Raw genomic sequence first — 15,107 nt, 5'->3', positions numbered from 1 at the left:
CTATATTATTAAGTTTATTTGTAAAAATATATATATAAATAAGTAGTAGTATTATTATAAAATGGGGGTTTTACCGTTTAATGACCGGTTTGTCGATTTTAAGCGTAAAAATAAATGACAAAAATTAAAGTGCGTAAAATAAATTGCGATAAATAAAATGACAGAAAATAAAATTGCGAGTAATAAAATGACAGTAAATAAAGATACGATGAGAAATATAATAAAAGAATTATGCTTATTTAAACTTCCGTAATCATGATGTTTGACGTGTTGATTTTAATTTATTACCATGGGTTAATTGTCCTTTGTCCTGGTTTATTTGATACGTTTATCTGGTTTTTGTCCATAATAGTCCATCGGTCATAAATATAAAGTGCGAGTATCCTCGTCAAATTACCCTTATACCCGAAGTCAAATATTCCAACTGATTAAGGATTTAAACTATGACGCAGTTATCACTTCTGTCAACAATTACACCAGTTATCACTGTATGTAATCCACCCCTGTTTTAATTAGTTTATGAATATTAATTCATCCACTTGATCAGAATGAATAATCAATTACCCAACCCAATTGATTAATTAAATGATTATAACAGATTCCATATGAACATCACTAAATAGGACAACCATAATCATTATTAATTATTAGGTTAATTAATTTGAAGATAGGTTCGACAGACTCCAATGAGTTGTCACTCAATTAGACAATACCCCCCATCTATTAATAGTCAATAGTTCAATTTCCACAAGTGTCGGTCTTTTGCCCAAACCTTAATTATGGTACAAAGCCCAATTACCCAATTTTAGTAATTAGCCCAACATCATGATTACTTCGTTTTAAATAAGCATAATAATAACTTAGCTACGAGACATTAATGTAAAAAGGTTGAACATAACTTACAATGATTAAAAATAGCGTAGCGTTACACGGACAGAATTTCGACTTACACACTCAAACGATCTCTATCATAAATCTTATTATTATCATAATTTAAAATTAAAATTAAGATTATTGTTATATCTGATTACATTAACATTATGATAGAGAATTATAGATATAAATTATAGATATTGATATTGATAGATAGAAAAATAAGAAAAAGATAGAAAAAATATCGAAAAGGGTATCATAAAATTGATCGTAAATCATAGTTTTATAGGTGAAATTAGAATTGAAATTTTCATTTACGACCCCTGAACTATGTTCAATTAACAACTTTTTATTATTTAATATTATTCTTATTATGAATTATTTAAATATTATATTTTATTCTTGTGCATAGTTGACTCGTAATTTTTACACCGTTGCGTCGAGCGCTGAAAGTTGGTTCATGCCTCGGTTCTGGATTTTCGAACGCCCTTTCGTACAATTTTATATCGTGTACTTTGCGTTTTGTAACTTGTACTCTTGTCATTTTAGACGTTCTTCATCAATAATTTGAACCTTTTTGATTGTATCTTGTACTTTTGAGCTTTTTGGACCTTTGTGTCTTCAATTCGTCGTTTTCGCCTTTTATCTTCGTACTTATTTAAAATAAACGAATATTACTTGAAAATGGAACAATTGCAACTAAAATCTTGTCTTTCTTGGGGGATTTTGCTATGAAATATATGTTCCTTTTTAGCCTTATCAATATCCCCACACTTGAGCGTTGCTTGTCCTCAAGCAATACAGTCTTGAAATAATATAATACATCACACGAATCACTTCTTTATTCTTCACACTTTGTACATCAGTGATTTTGATAGAGCGGTATAAACAATGATAGTAATGATAGAACCATGGTTAAAGGTGGGTGTGTCATCCACAGTTGCCTTGGGTTTAGGTCAACGACACTTACAATCAAATAGCCGATTTACTTTCGGTTTCCAAAGCAAAGTGCACATTTGAAAGGCGGTTTACAGTCTCACATGACTATAAAAATGTAGATCCTTAAGGAAATTGGATCTTTATGAAAATATTTGATCTTTTGAAAATTCAAGCTAGATTTTACCCTAGACAAGTTTTCTGATTTGACCCACCATCGGTGTTGCAAAATATATTTGTGGATCAATATTTTGGCTAAAAACATTTAGGTTCGTGTAATCCACTGCTATCCCGGTATCGGAAAGCACACATCCAGTTTACTTGTTCCGTATATTACCTTTCGGTAAACTACCGTCCGGTTGTAAAGGAAAGCGATGAACAAGAAACTGTTAAGGCAATGTCCCGTGACATGCAGATGATTATGGTCTTTTAACGTGTCGGATGCTAGAACTATCCTTGGTAGGAGCGATAGTAAAGATCATCCTATGATTTTTCGGTCTGGCACAAGGTCCTGTCTCTGACCATGCTATGCAACCACCGTTCTTACGGTTGACACCCGATTTGGTTCAGGTGACCTAATGAATTCTGATGAATTCTCAGGATTTTACGTTCAATGGTAATGAACGCATTGAAAATGGGTTTTCAGAAAACAAATCGGTTTGTATTTTTGATCAAAATATTTTCTCGTTCAAGCTCGAGTTTAGATATCATTGAATTCCATGAGTTTGAATTCTCAATCTTTAAGGTCAATCTCTAGGATTGAGTAATATCAGTCTTAAAAGCTGATTTTTAATCTTTAAGGAGATTATCCTTTCTGGGGATCTGATTCATTAGTCTTATCAAGCTAATTTGCACGGTGCCCTCCCCATTTTACAAGACAGACCCTCTCATGGTTAGGATAAGTCTGACCACTTGGCGACCCTGTTTGATGCTGAGGTCCGTGGATTTCCTGCTGATTTTAGTGATGACTTTTCTAGGTTTTTCGTCAACCTACAGCTGGTCTGGACGACAACTTCATGACCTAAATCAAGAAGCGCGTGTCTTTTTCGGAAGACTTTACTTCCTTTTAATGATGGAATTGATTCATCGTGTAGATCCATCTTTCTTACAGTAAATCGGGTAAAACTGATTAGTATCATCCAAAACAAAAGTACCTGCAATAATCTTGTACAAAAATATGTGATAGATAGTTTTTAATTGAATAACTTGGTACATTCTCCCCGCACTTAGTTTCTTTCTTTGCCTTTTTATTCTCCTTTATTCCATTTTAAATGAATTCAAGCATTTTAGGTTGTTTCTCAATTTTTGTCCTTTCCGATAATTTCGGTATTATCACCTAGTTTTCACAGTTCATAAATATGTATAAACATGATTTTGACTTCATTTAATTGAAATTTTTTCAAATTTTCACAAAATTTGGCAAATAAACCAAGTATAAACCCGAGAGAATTTATAACCCTTCCCCACACTTGAGATCATGCAATGCCCTCATTTGCATGAAATCAGACTATAATTATAAATTCATGAGGGTGATTAGTGTAGAAAAGTGATTAAAAATACCCAGTTTGTAATTACAAAGCTCGTCGAATGATAGATGGCGCGCCTCATCGTTCATTCCTTCATTTATTATATCACATTTGTTGTTTTGCATCTTGTCGTCAAAATCAGTACCTTTTACTGAACTTAATGTTAGTCTTTGAAAGTGCGTTGTTTTACCCTGTTGTTTACATGATAAAATACGAACATATATACATATTTTTAAAGTTGGGTATATTACCCCACGTTCAAAAATTTATAAAATCAAATATATTTTTTTTGGCATACTTTAAATCAATAAAATTAAAAATAATGATGAAAAAATTTTTCGCCCCGCCCTCGGGTAAAGTAATTTCGGCTCAACGGCCTAGTCTTCAACTCACGACGAATTTTAGAAATCATTTTTTTTCAACTTAATGAAATAAAGTAAATTTTTGTTTTTAAATTCACACAAAACTTAAAAAGAAAACATATTAATTTCATATAAAACCTAAAAAACAAAAAAAATTCAGAATGGGGGGAGAAAACTAGTTCTTTAGTGTCTGCTAGCGGAAAAGACCAATCGGATTCCATTCTCGGAACTACACGAGAACAGAACAACTAACTCTAGATAGCATTTTCTTTTTAGAACATTTGAATCTCCCCACACTTAGGTAGCCGTGGTGTCAAAATTGTGATTAACTTTATCGTCAATTTCTCTTGGTCCATAATCAACTTGCATATCCGTGACTTTTTCTTTAAGCCATTGGTCGGATTCCTGTGTAATATCCATAATTTCAACTAGTTTCTCCTTTTCTTTAGGTGATAGATTGGATACTAACCGGTTACATAACTTAAAGTTCCCCTTGGTTCTAGCATCGCGAATCCGTTTAATAAGTTTCTTCATTGAACTATTAATAATGGGATCATTTAATTTCGTATCAACAACGGGGTTCTTTGTTATCATGTCATCATTAGGTGTTACTTCATTTTCCCCACACTTAGGCGTTTTATTATTGCTAAGCACTACCGTTGGAGTTGGTAAAACAACATGGTTATTACCAATCGTTTTTACTGGTTCAACGGTTTTAGTTGGTGGAGATTTAGACTTTCGAATCATAAAGGTGATTGATTTGTTACCACTTTTAAGTGTCATTCTTCCATTTCCTACATCAAATAACGCCCCGGTGGACGCAAAGAATGGTCGACCTAAAATTAGAGGAACGTTTGGGTCCTCTTCTATGTCAATGACAATAAATTCGACTAGAAAGGTTAAATTGCCTACTTGAACGGGTAGGTTGTCAGCAATTCCAACTGGGTGCTTAATGGTTTGATCAAAGAGTCGAACACTCATGTCCGTTGGACTTAACTTACCTACACCTAATCTCTTATATAAGGAAAGAGGCATAACACTTACACTTGCACCTAAATCTGCTAGTGCATCATACATGACACAATCACTAAGTAGACAAGGAACAATAAATTCACCCGGATCACCTACCCTAGGTGGAGGTTTTGGTGGAACTGTCTTCACCGGGTTTATATTTACGGCTTTTGTTTCTTGCACTTTCTTATTCTTTTTCTTCTTCTTCTTTCCAGAGGTATCACAATCTTTATTACCTATCACTTGCTCATACTCAACTCCTTTTCTTGGAAACGGGATGGGTGGTTTGTATGGTGCCACCACTGGCTTTACATACTCGGGTGGTGGTGGTGTAACTTCTTCATTTTTACTCTCATCTAAAACCTTTCCATCTTCCGGAGCTGGTTTTTCAGAATTTGTTGAAACCATATTAACATTCTCTTTCCGAGGATTTACTTCAGTATTACTCGGTAGCTTTCCTTGTTCCCTCTCACTCATCATGCTAGCAAGAGTACCTACGTGTTTTTCTAGATTCAAAATGGAAGCTTGTTGAGTTCTTAATGACTGATCAAACCTCTCATTCGTTTGGGTTTGAGATGTAATAAAGTGTGTTTGAGATTCAACTAGCTTTGCCATCATTTCTTCTAGATTTGGCTTTTTCTCTTCGGGTTGTTGTGGTAGTTTATATAAGCTAGGTCTTTGTTGATTGAAAGTGTTGTTTTGAGTTGGTTGGTTATTCGGACCTTGTTGGTTATACGAGTTGTTGTTTGGTCCATTTGGATTGTAAAGAATGTTTTGATTTCGATTGAAGTTTAGCTTTGGCGGTTGATAATTATTTTGATAATTATTTCCAGGCCTTTGGTTCATATAGGAAACATTCTCTCGTTGTTCCAATGCTGGTTCAATGTGACAATCTTTCAATAAGTGTGGTCCACCGCATAGCTCACAACTGATTCGTATTGCGTGAATATCTTTATTCATCTTTTCCATTCGTCTTTCGAAAGCATCTATTTTTGCGGAAACGGAATCAAAGTCATGACTAGAATCGGCTCTAGCCACTTTAGATGAACGAAAAATATCTTTTTCTTGGTGCCACTCATGCGAGTGGGAGGCTGTGTTATCAATAATTTTGTAAGCTTCAGTTGCGGTTTTCTTCATAATGGATCCACCAGCGGTTATGTCGATGTCTTTTCGTGTAGCAACGTTGACACCTTGGTAGAATATTTGTACTATTTGGTAAGTGTCTAAACCGTGTTGAGGACATCCTCTCAACATCCTTCCGAATCTTGTCCACGCCTCATATAATGTTTCATTTGGCTTTTGCGCGAACGTAACAATTTCTCCTTGAAGTCTCACGGCTTTAGATGCCGGAAAGAATTGTTTAAGAAATTTTTCAACTAAAACATCCCATGTGTCAATCGCCCCTTCAGGTAACGATTCTAACCAATCTTTGGCTTCTCCCTTTAAAGTCCAGGGAAATAACATGAGATAGATCTGCTCATCTTCCACTTCTCGGATTTTGAATAGTGTACAAATTCTTTTAAACGTACGAAGGTGTTCGTTAGGATCTTCATTCGGTGCACCACTGAATTGGCATTGGTTAGTTACCATGTGTAGAATTTGTCCTTTGATTTCATAATCTGGCGCATTAACTTCTGGCTTAATAATGGCGTGACCTTGGCCCGTGCGTGTGGCTCTCATTCGGTCTTCCATACTTAGAGGTTCCGTTACTTCCATAATTGAATTCGTTGAATACGAATCACTAGAGGACTCTGATTTAACGGTTTGTGGTTCAGGATCTTGGAATTGTCCTTGAATATGCTCCGGGTTCTTAATTGTGAAGTCGGGTTCAAAAGATGGATTATCGGAAATTTGAGTTGGAGTTCTTGTTCGACTAGATGACGATTCTAAAGAAAAATCAACGGCGACAATATTTGCTAGATGTCTTGATCTAGTTACAGGTGGTGAACGTACAAAAGGTGGTGAACGTCTTGCTCGGTGCATTCACTGAATATCCTATTAGTTTTTAAAAGGAAAGAAAAATTATAATAAGTTATCCAATCAATAGACTTTTCTGATTTTGCCCACGTTTCGAATAGCCAAAAGATGCAGCAGAGGGGCAGGATTCGTTTGGTCTCAATATAATTGAGGACTGTTTGGCTCCAATAACCCGGTCCACGTACAAATCCAACTATTACTACGAACCAGAAAATTTTGATGTCTATTAATTTAACCACTTAAAATAAATTTTCGTAATTTTAAGAAATTTAGATAAGAAGTAGAATAAAAATCTATGTCCTAAAACTAGAATAGCGAGAAATAAGAGAGAAAAAGAGTGCGTCGGAAAAAAAAATTGAAAAATAAAAATGGTTGAAAAAAATAAAAGGTCGAAAAATAAGAAAATTGTAGCGCGTCTAAAATTAAAAAGGGATTCTAAACGAAAAACGGGAATTACTTAAAAGGATACTAAAATTTTAACACGGCGTCGCAAAATTTTAAGGCACCTAAATCTTAGTCTAAAGAAAAAGCACTTAAGGGATTTTACGGCAAAGCCTAAAAATCTAAAAGTATAAAAATAACTATGGCAAAACTAAACTTAATACTAAAAGTTGCGACTATAGTCTAAAAATCTAAAGGTAATAAAACTAAAAAAAACATTTTTTTTTTTATAGACAAAATTTTAAAAATATATTTTTTTATAATTTTTTTTTTTTTACGTTTTTTTTTTTTTTTTTTTTTACGTTTTTTTTTTTTTTTTTTTTACGTTTTGGTTTTTTTTTTTTTTTTTTTTTTTTCGCTTTTTTTTTTTAAATTTTTTTTTAAAAAAAAACGATTTTTTTTTTTTTTACAAATTTTTTTTTTTAAAACGAATTTTTTTTTCTTTTAAAAAAAACGATTTTTTTTTTTTAAAAAGAACGATTTTTTTTACAAATTAATAATTTTTTTTATAATTATAATTTTTTTTTTCAAAAAATTTTTTTTTTTTTTTTTTTTTAATTTATTTACTATTCATGAATAGTAAATGAAAATAAATTAATTAATTTACTATTCACATGAAAGCGACATGATAGCAATTATTAATTATAAGTTACATAATATACCCCTGAAGTATTTAATAAATACGACTTTTTTTAAAATTTACGTATATTTTTGATTCTTAAATATTATTATATTATTATATTCTATTTCAATATTATTATATTATTATATTCTATTTCAATATTATTATATTATTATATTTTATTTCAATATTATTATAATTAAAAATATAGCGTTTTAGCGCTCCCCGGCAGCGGCGCCAAAAACTTGATGTGTGCAGCGGGGGGTACGAAATAGTATTATTTTTAATACAAAATACTACAAAATATGACACAAGTTTTATTAATTTACGGATGAGATATACCTAAACCTTGCTACAACACTATAGGCAGTGTACCTAATCGTAGAGTAGTGTAGTTTTTAGTAAGTCCGGTTCGTTCCACAGGGAGCTGGTGAAGTTAACGCTATATTATTAAGTTTATTTGTAAAAATATATATATAAATAAGTAGTAGTATTATTATAAAATGGGGGTTTTACCGTTTAATGACCGGTTTGTCGATTTTAAGCGTAAAAATAAATGACAAAAATTAAAGTGCGTAAAATAAATTGCGATAAATAAAATGACAGAAAATAAAATTGCGAGTAATAAAATGACAGTAAATAAAGATACGATGAGAAATATAATAAAAGAATTATGCTTATTTAAACTTCCGTAATCATGATGTTTGACGTGTTGATTTTAATTTATTACCATGGGTTAATTGTCCTTTGTCCTGGTTTATTTGATACGTTTATCTGGTTTTTGTCCATAATAGTCCATCGGTCATAAATATAAAGTGCGAGTATCCTCGTCAAATTACCCTTATACCCGAAGTCAAATATTCCAACTGATTAAGGATTTAAACTATGACGCAGTTATCACTTCTGTCAACAATTACACCAGTTATCACTGTATGTAATCCACCCCTGTTTTAATTAGTTTATGAATATTAATTCATCCACTTGATCAGAATGAATAATCAATTACCCAACCCAATTGATTAATTAAATGATTATAACAGATTCCATATGAACATCACTAAATAGGACAACCATAATCATTATTAATTATTAGGTTAATTAATTTGAAGATAGGTTCGACAGACTCCAATGAGTTGTCACTCAATTAGACAATACCCCCCATCTATTAATAGTCAATAGTTCAATTTCCACAAGTGTCGGTCTTTTGCCCAAACCTTAATTATGGTACAAAGCCCAATTACCCAATTTTAGTAATTAGCCCAACATCATGATTACTTCGTTTTAAATAAGCATAATAATAACTTAGCTACGAGACATTAATGTAAAAAGGTTGAACATAACTTACAATGATTAAAAATAGCGTAGCGTTACACGGACAGAATTTCGACTTACACACTCAAACGATCTCTATCATAAATCTTATTATTATCATAATTTAAAATTAAAATTAAGATTATTGTTATATCTGATTACATTAACATTATGATAGAGAATTATAGATATAAATTATAGATATTGATATTGATAGATAGAAAAATAAGAAAAAGATAGAAAAAATATCGAAAAGGGTATCATAAAATTGATCGTAAATCATAGTTTTATAGGTGAAATTAGAATTGAAATTTTCATTTACGACCCCTGAACTATGCTCAATTAACAACTTTTTATTATTTAATATTATTCTTATTATGAATTATTTAAATATTATATTTTATTCTTGTGCATAGTTGACTCGTAATTTTTACACCGTTGCGTCGAGCGCTGAAAGTTGGTTCATGCCTCGGTTCTGGATTTTCGAACGCCCTTTCGTACAATTTTATATCGTGTACTTTGCGTTTTGTAACTTGTACTCTTGTCATTTTTAGACGTTCTTCATCAATAATTTGAACCTTTTTGATTGTATCTTGTACTTTTGAGCTTTTTGGACCTTTGTGTCTTCAATTCGTCGTTTTCGCCTTTTATCTTCGTACTTATTTAAAATAAACGAATATTACTTGAAAATGGAACAATTGCAACTAAAATCTTGTCTTTCTTGGGGGATTTTGCTATGAAATATATGTTCCTTTTTAGCCTTATCAGTGTAGTTGACCGAAAGGTGACTAAGTTGAGAAATAAAGAGATACCGATGATATTGATCGAGTGGAAACACAGTTTGGGTTCTAATCTTACGTGGGAAACGGAAGAGTTGATGAGGACTCGCTACCCTCATTTGTTTGACCAAAGCCAGATTCCGAGGACGGAATCTCCTTAAGGGGGTGGATTTGTAACAGACTGAAACCTGGGCTAGTTGTAAGTTGCCTATTTTGCCCTTAGGGTTTGTGCTTAGTCTTAAGTGCTTTTATTTTAATTATTTTATTAGTGTTTTATTATAATTTTGTTGTGACCAGTTTGTGACAAGGGTCCCAGAACAGGTTTGTTTATTTTAATTGGACCTCGTTTGGGTTACCTAATCTTGTACGAAAGATATCAGATAACTAGTAAATACCTGTGTGTTGTGGGTATGGAGTTTTAACCCCAAATTAAGTGTATGAGCAGCTAATTTCCCTCATTTGTTTCCTGAACCTTCCTCTCACTTACACCTTCACCTAACCTCATCTTCACCATCTCAAACAACCCTAAATCATTTGATCTCGAATTGAAGCTTGATTTTAGTGTCAAATCGTTTCTTGTGTTGTTGTGATTCTAACAAGGTAAAGTTTGTTTAATTTCGTGATCAAATCAGTGTCAAAATGGGTGTTTTAGTCAAGTTTTATGAAAATGGGGTTTTGTGTCAAATTGGTAGAAATTGATGTTGTTTGTGTTTGAATGTTGTGGGTTTATGTTCCAAAAAGTTTAGTGTACGAGTTGTGTTCAGTTTTGAGGTCAAAAACGTGTCTAAAGTCGAAACTTGGTGATTTTGGGTTGAAACCCGTCACTTTGCTGCGGTTGCAGCTGATGAACTACCTTCGGCCGATGGTCGTTGACCATCGACCGATGGTGAGGGACAATCGGTCGGTGGACAGGACCATCGACCGATGGTGTATGACTTCTGACCAACTGATGTAATTTTGACGATCGACCGATTGGGGGAGACCATCGACCGATGGTGTGTTGACGATCGGCCGATGGATGGGACCATCGACCGATGGTCTTAGGCAGTGAAATTTTTACTAAGTGTTGATTTTTAGCCGTTATGCTGTCCGTGTATTTTTATGATTTTCAGGTAGCGGACGCATTTTTTTACTAATTTGCTATAATTCGTTGTCCGTGTGTCTAACCTTGATGGGAACACTATTCTAACTTGGTTTTTGCTATTCTCAGGAGATAAGGACAAGGAGGAAGCTCAGAAATAATAACTGAGCAGTTGCTGGTAATTGGTGAGTGGGTCTATCTCCGGATAGAGTTTAAGTAGCATATCATGCTACTGTGGTTGACTCTTTTACCATGCATAGTGTAGAAATTGCCATGTTAGAATAATATAGTATGCCTGATGTTGTATGTGAATTATGTGTACACTGTGTGATTGGCACCAGTCGGGCCTAAGGAGACTGGGGACTCGAGACCGTGCCTAGGAGAGGTTAGAGTCCGTATGAGGTCAACCGTTCCTAGGGGAGGTTGGGTCCGTAGTGTAGTGACCCGAACTTTTCCATGTTTATATATATTAATTGAGATTGATATTTACATGATTAAATGTTTCCAACATGTTAAGCAATCAAACTTGTTAAGACTTGATTAATTGAAATATGTTTCATATAGACAATTGACCACCCAAGTTGACCGGTGATTCACGAATGTTAAAACTTGTAAAAACTATATGATGACATATATATGGATATATATATATAGTTAACATAATACTATGATAAGTAAACATATCATTAAGTATATTAACAATGAACTACATATGTAAAAACAAGACTACTAACTTAATGATTTTTTAAACGAGACATATATGTAACGATTATCGTTGTAAAGACATTTAATGGATATATATCATATTAAGAGATATTCATACATGATAATATCATGATAATATAATAATTTAAAATCTCATTTGATATTATAAACATTGGGTTAACAACATTTAACAAGATCGTTAACCTAAAGGTTTCAAAACAACACTTACATGTAACGACTAACGATGACTTAACGACTCAGTTAAAATGTATATACATGTAGTGTTTTAATATGTATTTATACACTTTTGAAAGAATTCAATACACTTATCAAAATACTTCTACTTAACAAAAATGCTTACAATTACATCCTCGTTCAGTTTCATCAACAATTCTACTCGTATGCACCCGTATTCGTACTCGTACAATACACAGCTTTTAGATGTATGTACTATTGGTATATACACTCCAATGATCAGCTCTTAGCAGCCCATGTGAGTCACCTAACACATGTGGGAACCATCATTTGGCAACTAGCATGAAATATCTCATAAAATTACAAAAATATGAGTAATCATTCATGACTTATTTACATGAAAACGAAATTACATATCCTTTATATCTAATCCATACACCAACGACCAAAAACACCTACAAACACTTTCATTCTTCAATTTTATTCATCTAATTGATCTCTCTCAAGTTCTATCTTCAAGTTCTAAGTGTTCTTCATATATTCTACAAGTTCTAGTTACATAAAATCAAGAATACTTTCAAGTTTGCTAGCTCACTTCCAATCTTGTAAGGTGATCATCCAACCTCAAGAAATCTTTGTTTCTTACAGTAGGTTATCATTCTAATACAAGGTAATAATCATATTCAAACTTTTGTTCAATTTCTATAACTATAACAATCTTATTTCAAGTGACGATCTTACTTGAACTTGTTTTCGCGTCATGATTCTGCTTCAAGAACTTCGAGCCATCCAAGGATCCGTTGAAGCTAGATCCATTTTTCTATTTTCCAGTAGGTTTATCCAAGGAACTTAAGGTAGTAATGATGTTCATAACATCATTCGATTCATATAAATAAAGCTATCTTATTCGAAGGTTTAAACTTGTAATCACTAGAACATAGTTTAGTTAATTCTAAACTTGTTCGCAAACAAAAGTTAATCCTTCTAACTTGACTTTTAAAATCAACTAAACACATGTTCTATATCTATATGACATGCTAACTTAATGATTTAAAACCTGGAAACACGAAAAACACCGTAAAACCGGATTTACGCCGTCGTAGTAACACCGCGGGCTGTTTTGGGTTAGTTAATTAAAAACTATGATAAACTTTGATTTAAAAGTTGTTATTCTGAGAAAATGATTTTTATTATGAACATGAAACTATATCCAAAAATTATGGTTAAACTCAAAGTGGAAGTATGTTTTCTAAAATGGTCATCTAGACGTCGTTCTTTCGACTGAAATGACTACCTTTACAAAAACGACTTGTAACTTATTTTTCCGACTATAAACCTATACTTTTTCTGTTTAGATTCATAAAATAGAGTTCAATATGAAACCATAGCAATTTGATTCACTCAAAACGGATATAAAATGAAGAAGTTATGGGTAAAACAAGATTGGATAATTTTTCTCATTTTAGCTACGTGAAAATTGGTAACAAATCTATTCCAACCATAACTTAATCAACTTGTATTGTATATTATGTAATCTTGAGATACCATATACACGTATACAATGTTTTGACCTATCATGTCGACACATCTATATATATTTCGGAACAACCATAGACACTCTATATGTGAATGTTGGAGTTAGCTATACAGGGTTGAGGTTGATTCCAAAATATATATAGTTTGAGTTGTGATCAATACTGAGATACGTATACACTGGGTCATGGATTGATTCAAGATAATATTTATCGATTTATTTCTGTACATCTAACTGTGGACAACTAGTTGTAGGTTACTAACGAGGACAGCTGACTTAATAAACTTAAAACATCAAAATATATTAAAAGTGTTATAAATATATTTTGAACATACTTTGATATATATGTATATATTGTTATAGGTTCGTGAATCAACCAGTGGCCAAGTCTTACTTCCCGACGAAGTAAAAATCTGTGAAAGTGAGTTATAGTCCCACTTTTAAAAACTAATATTTTTGGGATGAGAATACATGCAGGTTTTATAAATGATTTACAAAATAGACACAAGTACGTGAAACTACATTCTATGGTTGAATTATCAAAATCGAATATGCCCCTTTTTATTAAGTCTGGTAATCTAAGAATTTGGGAACAGACACCCTAATTGACGCGAATCCTAAAGATAGATCTATTGGGCCTAACAAACCCCATCCAAAGTACCGGATGCTTTAGTACTTCAAAATTTATATCATATCCGAAGGGTGTCCCGGAATGATGGGGATATTCTTATATATGCATCTTGTTAATGTCGGTTACCAGGTGTTCACCATATGAATGATTTTTATCTCTATGTATGGGATGTGTATTGAAATATGAAATCTTGTGGTCTATTATTATGATTTGATATATATAGGTTAAACCTATAACTCACCAACATTTTTGTTGACGTTTTAAGCATGTTTATTCTCAGGTGATTATTAAGAGCTTCCGCTATCGCATACTTAAATAAGGACGAGATTTGGAGTCCATGCTTGTATGATATTGTGTAAAAACTGCATTCAAGAAACTTATTTTGTTGTAACATATTTGTATTGTAAACCATTATGTAATGGTCGTGTGTAAACAGGATATTTTAGATTATTATTTTTTGATAATCTACGTAAAGCTTTTTAAACCTTTATTGATGAAATAAAGGTTATGGTTTGTTTTAAAATGAATGCGGTCTTTGAAAAACGTCTCATATAGAGGTCAAAACCTCGCAACGAAATCAATTAATATGGAACGTTTTTAATCAATAAGAACGGGACATTTCAGTTGGTATCCGAGCGTTGGTCTTAGAGAACCAGAATTTTTCATTAGTGTGTCTTATCGAGTTTGTTAGGATGCATTAGTGAGTCTGGACTTCGACCGTGTTTACTTGAAAAATGATTGCTTAACAAATTTTGTTGGAAACTATATATTTTTAACATGTGAATATTATGTGATATATTAATCTCTTAACGCGTTTGATATTATGTGATAGATGTCTACCTCTAGAACAAGTCCCATTGACTCACCTAATAATGATGAAGAGTCAAATGTAAATTGGAATGATTCGTGGACCGATTCACAAGTTCCCGAAGAGGAATCGGAAGAAGAGTCGGAACCGGAAGAAGAATCGGAACCGGAAGAAGAATCGGAACCGGATGAAGAAATAGAACCGGTGGGGGAAATAATAAAACGGTTAAGTAAAATTAAATCCTCAACCAACCGACCAAGGTTAATTATGGTCAATGGTGTTTCCGCCAAGGATGCAAAATATTGGGAGGATTAC

The sequence above is a fragment of the Rutidosis leptorrhynchoides genome, chromosome 2 (genome assembly GCF_046630445.1).
Source record: "Rutidosis leptorrhynchoides isolate AG116_Rl617_1_P2 chromosome 2, CSIRO_AGI_Rlap_v1, whole genome shotgun sequence".
Classification (NCBI taxonomy): domain Eukaryota; kingdom Viridiplantae; phylum Streptophyta; class Magnoliopsida; order Asterales; family Asteraceae; genus Rutidosis; species Rutidosis leptorrhynchoides.
The sequence above is the reverse complement of the archived record's forward strand: the minus strand, read 5'-3'. Positions refer to the sequence as shown.